Source organism: Nicotiana attenuata, unplaced genomic scaffold (assembly GCF_001879085.1).
Source record: "Nicotiana attenuata strain UT unplaced genomic scaffold, NIATTr2, whole genome shotgun sequence".
Classification (NCBI taxonomy): Eukaryota; Viridiplantae; Streptophyta; class Magnoliopsida; order Solanales; family Solanaceae; genus Nicotiana; species Nicotiana attenuata.
In genome coordinates this window covers 1,034-9,118 of record NW_017679248.1, presented here as the reverse complement: position 1 = coordinate 9,118, position 8,085 = coordinate 1,034, and the positions used below count along the sequence as shown (strand labels likewise).

Below are 8,085 nucleotides of genomic sequence, written 5' to 3'. Positions count from 1 at the left end.
GGAGCATTAAGCAGATCGAATTCTTCTCACCCAATTAGTATACTAACTTTCTTTTAAAATGTGACTCAAGGCTATACCACTTTGGTAGACAAACCACACTTAAACTTACAAAAACAATATGGAATTCACTTCCGAGGGAGAAAGTTTATCCTACATACCTCGATTGAGCTTTCCTTAAGTCCTACTATCCTCCGAGATTCTTAGCAACGTCAATCTCTTGGGAACATGACAAATTGAACCACAAATTAGAGAGGTGATCATAGTTCTAGCTCATTTGAGCATATTTTCGAACACTAAGTGTGCATTATGCTTTTAAAACCTGTTTGTGAAAGATCCTACCATCCCTCATCCCATCTTTAGCTCAAGACCTCACCAAAAACTTTAAGAGCTCATGCATGCAAGATATCCGCTCCCATCCTCATGGATTACCCTTCTAATGGTCAATCCTAGTTATATCTAGTAATTAAGAGCTTGGGTTATAGAACCTTACCCTTTAGGAAGAAGACCTAGGTGCCTTTCTTGACAAATCTTCAAGGTTTAAGCAAGATCTTAGGAGAAATGTTGATGAAGAACCCCTTCTCCCTCTAGGACCCTCTCTCTCTCTCTAAATGCATCCCAAAATAGGCCTAAAATGAAGGGTAGCATATAATATATCGACATGGGGTCGGGTAAGAAAATTAGAAACTAGGAGCCCCGACACAAATCCGCGATCGCATATGCGATCGCATAATTGACATGCAGCCTGCAAAAGGGACCGCAAAAACGGTTTCAAAAACCTGAGCAAACTGCCCGAGTATGCGACAGGAATGCGGTCCGCATACCTGTTCTACGGTCGCATAATGCACCGCAGAACTGCCCCTCGCAAAATTTCAAGGGGATTATGCGATGACTATGCGGCCCACATATTGATTATGCGATCGCATAGTTGGCCGCATAGTTGACCTCAAAATTACCATCAAACTGCCTCACTCTGCGGCGACTATGCGGTTCGCATAGCTATTATGCGACCGTATAATGGACCGCGGAAAGGTACATTTCTGAAAAACATTATTCCTTAACTTTTATTGCATAGATCAGTCCATAGGGTCCGAACCGCGGCGAGCTTGTAAGCCGCGAAGAATTTTACGAATTTCTAACACATATTCCTAACTTGGCACTATGAGATCTCGGGTTTTTGAGTAAAAATTTTCACGGGGCCTTACACCCATACTGGCTAACTTCCTACTCAAAGCATCGGCCACCACATTGGCCTTCCCGGGGTGATACAAGATGGTGATATCGTAGTCTTTCAATAGCTCCAACCACGTTCTGTGCTCAAATTGAGTTCCTTCTGCTTGAATAAATTCTGCAAACTCCGATGATCCGTGAATACCTCATACGGCACGCTGTAAAGATAGTGCCTCCAAATCTTCAGCGCATGAACAATGGCTTTCAGCTCTAGATCATGAACGGGGTAATTCTTCTCGTGAACCTTCAGTTGCCGCGAAGAATATGCAACAACCTTGCCCCCCCCTGCATTAATACCGCACCCAGACCAATACGAGATGCATAACAATATACCGTATAAGATCCTGAATCTGTGGGCAACACCAACACCGGCACCATAGTCAAGGCTATCTTGAGCTTTTGAAAGCTCGCCTCGCACTCGTCTGACCATCTTAACGGGGCACCCTTCTGGGTCAACCTGGTCAACGGGGCTGTGATAGAATTTAAGGTTCCACCAAACTCTACAGAGAACCAGGTTCTCTATTAGTTCCCATAGAACACACGCACACTGCAGTTTGTAAATGGCACAATGGAGTTTTACGTGGAAAACTCTCAGCTCACGGGATAAAAAACCACGACCTACCCTTGTAAGATTTCAACTTCACTACTGAGCAACTTTAGATTACAACCTATTGTAACCTAGGAATTAACCTCTTAATCCGTCACTAACTTGTAACACTCTGTTACAAGACACTTTGTAATAACTCTAGTACAAAGACTTTAAACCTAGGAATTAACCTCTTAATCCCTTACTAACTTGTAACACTCCATTACAAGCCACTTTGTAATAACTATATTACAAAGACTTTACAACTCGACTAACTCTAGCCAAGACACAAACACAAGGGTTTATGATTTACAACGATTTCCTACACGATGCTTCTAACTAAGCTAAGTAGGAATTACAAGTAGAGTGCTTTAACAAAGGTACAACACAACTAAGGACATGTAATAACTTTAATACGTGGAACTGGTCCTTGGTTATGTTGTTCTTCATTCATTATGCCCTTGAGAATCACTTGCAAGATTGACACAGACTTGAGATAATGCTTGATGAGTTCTTGAATGTGCAAGTGATTTGTTTTACCTTTGCTTGATGTTAATATCTTATTTGTGACATTACTTGAATGATGTAAGCAAGTTAGATAAAGGGCATTTCCCATAAAGTTGACAGCTGCACTATTTCTGCACTGTAGCGTGTGCAGGCAGCAACTTTACAGCCGGGGCAATTGACTTGTATAGTCTCCTCGGGAACTAGTAGCTATCTGCTCCCTCTGTTGTTCCCTCTACTATTCCTTTGACCCTGAAGAGTTGACTGTCTCTCCAACTGGAGACTTGGTGATCTTTAAGTTCTTGAGGTTGTGTATCATGTTCCTTATCTGGTTCTTATCAGTACGTTTGTTAGATCATCAAAACATAACATGGATACATATATAACCTATCAATTTCCCCCATTTTGATGATGACAAACTTATAATTAATGTTCCCCCTAAGAACCAGAATGACATTCGCATTTCCTGTATTCCCCCTGAATCTGTTCCACATCTTGTTCCCCATCAATTATTTTCTCCCTTTTGGCATCATAAAAAGATCATTAACAAGCATTAAGCAAAAAGAAGTCCAGCTTGGATAACTCATGCCACATGTGTGCACACAAACATGACTGAAAATGGAACATAAGAGCAAGGCATGCACAACAAAAGGAGGAAGCTTTCATTAATTTTGGATAATTGAGCAGAGAGCAGTTCCATTGTTTCCAGACACATCCACAAAATAAAAACAGTCAAAACAAAAGTACCGATCATAAACATCATCAGAACTAAAACAGAGGATAGACACTAAGAACTTGACACTTGGGAAAGGGACACTGTTTAGGGAGCACTGGGAGGGATAGGCCTAGATGACGAGGCAAAGGTTCGAAGAAGGATGTCCATTCAAGCATTGGCTGAAACCTGCTCGTTGAGTACTCTCTCCTTCATGTCCTCAACCTGTTTCCTGAGCTGCTGGAATCAGGTGCCCCCTGAACCTAACTGAGCTGACCTTCGAGAATGGCATTCCTTGCCTTCAGCTTCCTTATGTACGGCCCTACGATACCTTTTTTTTTTAATTTTTTCTTGCCAGCGTCCTGGGTGTCACCAATATCTGTCTTCTTGGAGGAACCAAGTTCCTCACTGGCATCAACCTTCTTTTTCATTGACTTTCTTACACTCTTGCATTTCTCTGCAGATTTCCTAGAGATCTTCTCAGCAGACTCCTCAGCCACTTTTTTCACAGGACTCCTCAACCATTTACTACAAAAAGAAATAGCATTTAGCGACGGAATTTAGCGACAAGAGATACTCCGTAGCTACATAACAACGGATTATCGACGCATTTTTTAGTTTGTCGCCAAATAAGCTATAAAAAGAATTCATATAAAATATAGCGAAGACATAGCGACAAAAACATATATTCGTCGCTAAAATTGGCGCTAAATATTAGCGCCTTTATTACCTACAAAATTAGCGATGAAAGTGGGGCGACTAAACTTATTAAAACCTAGCGAAGGATTTAACGTCAAAAAATTCGTCGCTGCATTCATTTTACTTATCAAGACATTCCGAAGTTGATTGTGACAAAATTTTCCGTCGCTAGTTTCCTTATAATAAAATTTCATTAGATATTATTAGCGACAGAAATTAGGTCCGTTGCTAAAAATCTAGTTCCATTAAAATAATATTTCATTAGTTATTATTAGGGACAGAAATTCGATTCGTCGCCAACCGTCGCTAAAACTTTGTCCTAAAAATAAAATAAGGACAACACGCCCACTCCTCTCTATCAGACTCCCACTCACAATACAGTTAGGGAAACACGCCCACTTTCTCTCCTCTCTATCAGACGGACCTTAACTCTCAATACTCTTCAACAATGTGAGTTTTTTACTTCAAATACAAAAAAATTGGGCATGAATCTAGGGTTAATGTCTGAAAAATAGAAGAAAACTTTCGAAATTGCAGATTTTTGCTGCAGAACTCTGAAATTCTAAGTCGTATGTTGCTGCTCCACAAGATTCTCAGGTGAAAGGGTAAGCTTCTTTGTGATTTCATTCCTGAAGTAAAGCTTGAATCTTTTCCCATTTCTGATGAACCCATTTTCACATAATCACCTAAAATCCAACAATATGAAAAACCAAACTGTAGAAAGCTTTTTGTGGATCAAATAGTGATGGCGCCTAAAGAGGATCTTGGGTACATGGATTTGGAATTTCAGTTCAGCATTTATGGATTTTGGCAATGGACCGAGTCCACATCTGAGACTGGTGATAATAGTTATGGAACCTTCTTCTAAATCCTGCTGACACACACTCAAAATAATACAATATAAAATAATCAAAATAGTATTTTGACATTAAATTTATGCTGAATTTTACTTCTGTAAGAGGAAATTTGGAATTCTGGTTTCTTAGAAGGTTTCAAGTTTGACGAGCGTCAATCAAGATTTAGAATTTAAAAAATGTCTAAACCTTGACTGCTTTATTTTTAAATATATTTTTGGACAAAGAGGATAGCGTTAATTCACATGGAGACGGAAAAAGAAAAAGGGGAAGACGATCTGTTGTTGTTGCTTTCTAGAACTAAGTTTAAGAAAATTTAGTACTTTTCCATTATGTTCATCCAGATTTTTTTACACTTTATCTGCTTACATATATGGAAAAAGGATCATATTAAAATTACAAAAGATGTTATATATATTGCAACTCCATTTTTATTTTAGTGAATCTTGATGAGATGGGCAGCACCCTTTTTTTAGGGTGAAGAGCCTTGAAACTGGAGGGTACATTTTTCATAACAATTATTGGAGCTTGTATTTTTTTTTGGATAAACAGGCTAGCATATGGTATTGTATGTATCATAAGATTTAATAAAAAATTGTATGTATCCTCAGGTATAAGTTTATTTTCTTTATTTTGTTGATCTACATGAAATTGTTAGCTATGTTAAGCTTCCTAGTTAACATCGTTGATTAAGCGGTTCTATGAACTTCTTAATTTTTCAAAGAAGTTTGACTATATCATGTATACTTTTCCTTGCATGCAGATCAGTTTGACCTTGAACATATCAGCAGATTTACAATCATTGTTCACGTGGAATACTAAGCAGTCTTAATTGCACAATAACTTGGATTTTATTCTTTAATCCTTATTACTTGAGTCTGATTTTCTTCTATGTGAGTACATATGAATGTCTGGATCTCTGGGTGTGTATACATCTTATGTCCACTAATCTAATCTCTAGGACATAATATATGTAAACTTGTCATCCCTGATCTAATATCATTGAAGTTTGCTAGAGTGTAGAGGAGAGGTGGTCATATGGATGTTTATGCCACAGCTAACACTCTGAATTTTAGGACATGCAAATTGGAAACAGAATGTAATACAGAAATTTACCAGGCTATTGGTTACCTATAGCAATATCAGATAGTAAATTACATGCCTTATTGTACAACTTGATGAGGTTTGGCCAATAGTTAATTATTAAAATAGAACAATTTTATGCGTTATACAACTTCACAACAGAAATCTCACAGTTTTTCCATTGCCAACGGAGAAAGCAGACTAATTTCCAACAACGCATATAGATCACACAGAATGTTAGTCGTAAATACACACATTGTTCACTTAATTGCATATAGTAGCTTCTCTCGTTAGTTATGTCCCCCCCCCCCCCCCCCCCTCTTTTCTCTAGTTAGTTACGTTATCTAATCATTTTCGACTTATGTAATCCTAAATATAGAACATTTCATTTGTCTTTAAGGTTCTTATTTTGGTCAAAGACTGAACATTCCAAGACTTGTTTTCATTCCAAGATCGGGGTGTTAGTAATTCTCAGCTTATTCTGATGTCAACTTGTTATTCATTTTAGAAAGCATTCCGATGTCTTGTTAAATAAAGAACTCTAAGGTCTTTTTTATTTTAATATTAAATAGGAACATGGACAATCTAGAGCATGATTGGATGTACAAAAGGTTAGATGGCCGAGGGTGTACTAAATCAGTTTCATAACTGGTGTGAAAAAGTTTCTCCAGTTTGCTTGTTCTCAGCGCAATCGCATGAGTGGTGACAATGTTAGATGTCCATGTAAAAAATGTCACAACATTAAATACATGGATGTTGAAACTGTTAAATTGCACCTTTATCAGTATGGATTTGTTGAGAACTATTTTCTTTGAAAGTTTCAAGGAGAAAAAAATGTGACCTATGAGATGTCTTCTAGTGGTGATTTGCATGGTGGTGCTCAACCTGAATCGGGATATGAGAATCCATACCGATAAATGGTCTTGGATGCAGCTGGACCCAATTTTGGCCATGGTTTAAGCTGGCAGTCCTATAATAATATTGAAACCTGAGTTGTCTCTTGTTCTGCTTTTAATATACTGTGCTTGAAATTATTGTTTGAGAATTTCTTTTCGAAAAATTGGGTTGTCAATGTGTGCCGAAATTGTAGTTAGCAGTTGGATAAAGGGATTTTAGGTGTTGATTTTTTTCTTGCTAGCTGTTGAGCTTTCTATTTACAAGAGTGCCACCTTTCTTGGTGACCAAGCTATAGGCTAATCTTATAATAATATCTTATGATCTGTTTACAAGAGTGTCACCTTTATAGATCTTTTCATCTATCCAGTTCACTTGCACTTCTTTCCACAAGAATAAACTATATTTCTTACTTTGTCACCTTTTCACTTTTACATAAACTTCCATCGTAAATTCTTGTTTAATATTAGTATCTAACAAAAGCGTAGGCATTCTACATTTTCTGAAACTGAGCCATAATTAAGTTAGATAGAGTCGTGAAGGCTCACATGAGAATTCATGACATAAGCTCACCTGCACCAATCTGTCGTAGGAAACTTTTGCTGATAATTTTGTGCTAGTTTTTTGGTGGCTAGAGCATTCGTTCTTGTTAGTAATTATAATGCACACTTCATTTCATTTGTGTTGTCGGGTTATGGTGTTTAAGAATTGGGATGACCTTCTTGTTGTGGAACTTGTTAACTGACGTTTTTGTAAATTGTTGAATGATTGCACTGTGACTTGATTCCTTGCAAAATCGTGGATTCTGTTGAGATGCTAGTTATGGATTATAATGATTCATGATTTAGGTAGCCTAAGTTCCTTTGGAGTTGGAGAAAGTAGTCTGTATTGATTTTGCTTAAACTGGTGCTCAAGTTGCATGCTGTCCTTCTTACATTCTATTTTAGGCTTCATGTCCTTGAGAGTTAGTAATTAAGTTATTTGTAACTTAGCACCTGCTTGGACGAACAACTTAGGCCATGAGTAGCATAGGACTTGTGCTTTTTGTAGTCAGTCACATGAGTTTTTTTAAGTACAGAGTCTAATGATCTTTGAGTAATTTTTTATGTCGGCTTGTTCATTAATTGATAAACATACTTCCATTCCTTCACTTGCCAGATTTAGGAGTATAATCCTTTATTATACTTCTTCTTTTCTTGATCTGTATTATGCAATTTGTTGCAGTTGGTTTATCAGTTGGAAATTACATTCAATCAAAGCTTGGTTGGTTTGTGCTAGGAATTATAGCATTTGAAAAATGATGAGTGACATGAGTAGCTAGAAAAATAAACCAATTTGGAAGTTCTGAAAGAGAAACTAACAAATTTTAAAATCACGATAGAAGCTCTCTCCTAATTTGCATATACATTTCGTTTTCTCTTCGAGTCATGATAACTTTAAACACTTGTTGAAAATCCTGTTCTGGCCAAATGTGGAAACAAGGCTAAAAACTGAAGAAAACATTCCATATTTGTTATACCCTTCTA

The 8,085-nt window shown here is 37.5% G+C and overlaps 1 long non-coding RNA gene across 1 annotated transcript; it reads left to right on the top strand.

Annotated features, from left to right (window-relative positions):
• Positions 1–4,082: 4,082 nt before the first annotated feature.
• Positions 4,083–6,725, top strand: LOC109221734. Its single transcript, XR_002067299.1, has 2 exons — positions 4,083–4,333; positions 6,238–6,725. It is a non-coding gene; the product is annotated as an uncharacterized LOC109221734 (long non-coding RNA).
• The last annotated feature ends 1,360 nt before the right edge of the window (positions 6,726–8,085 follow it).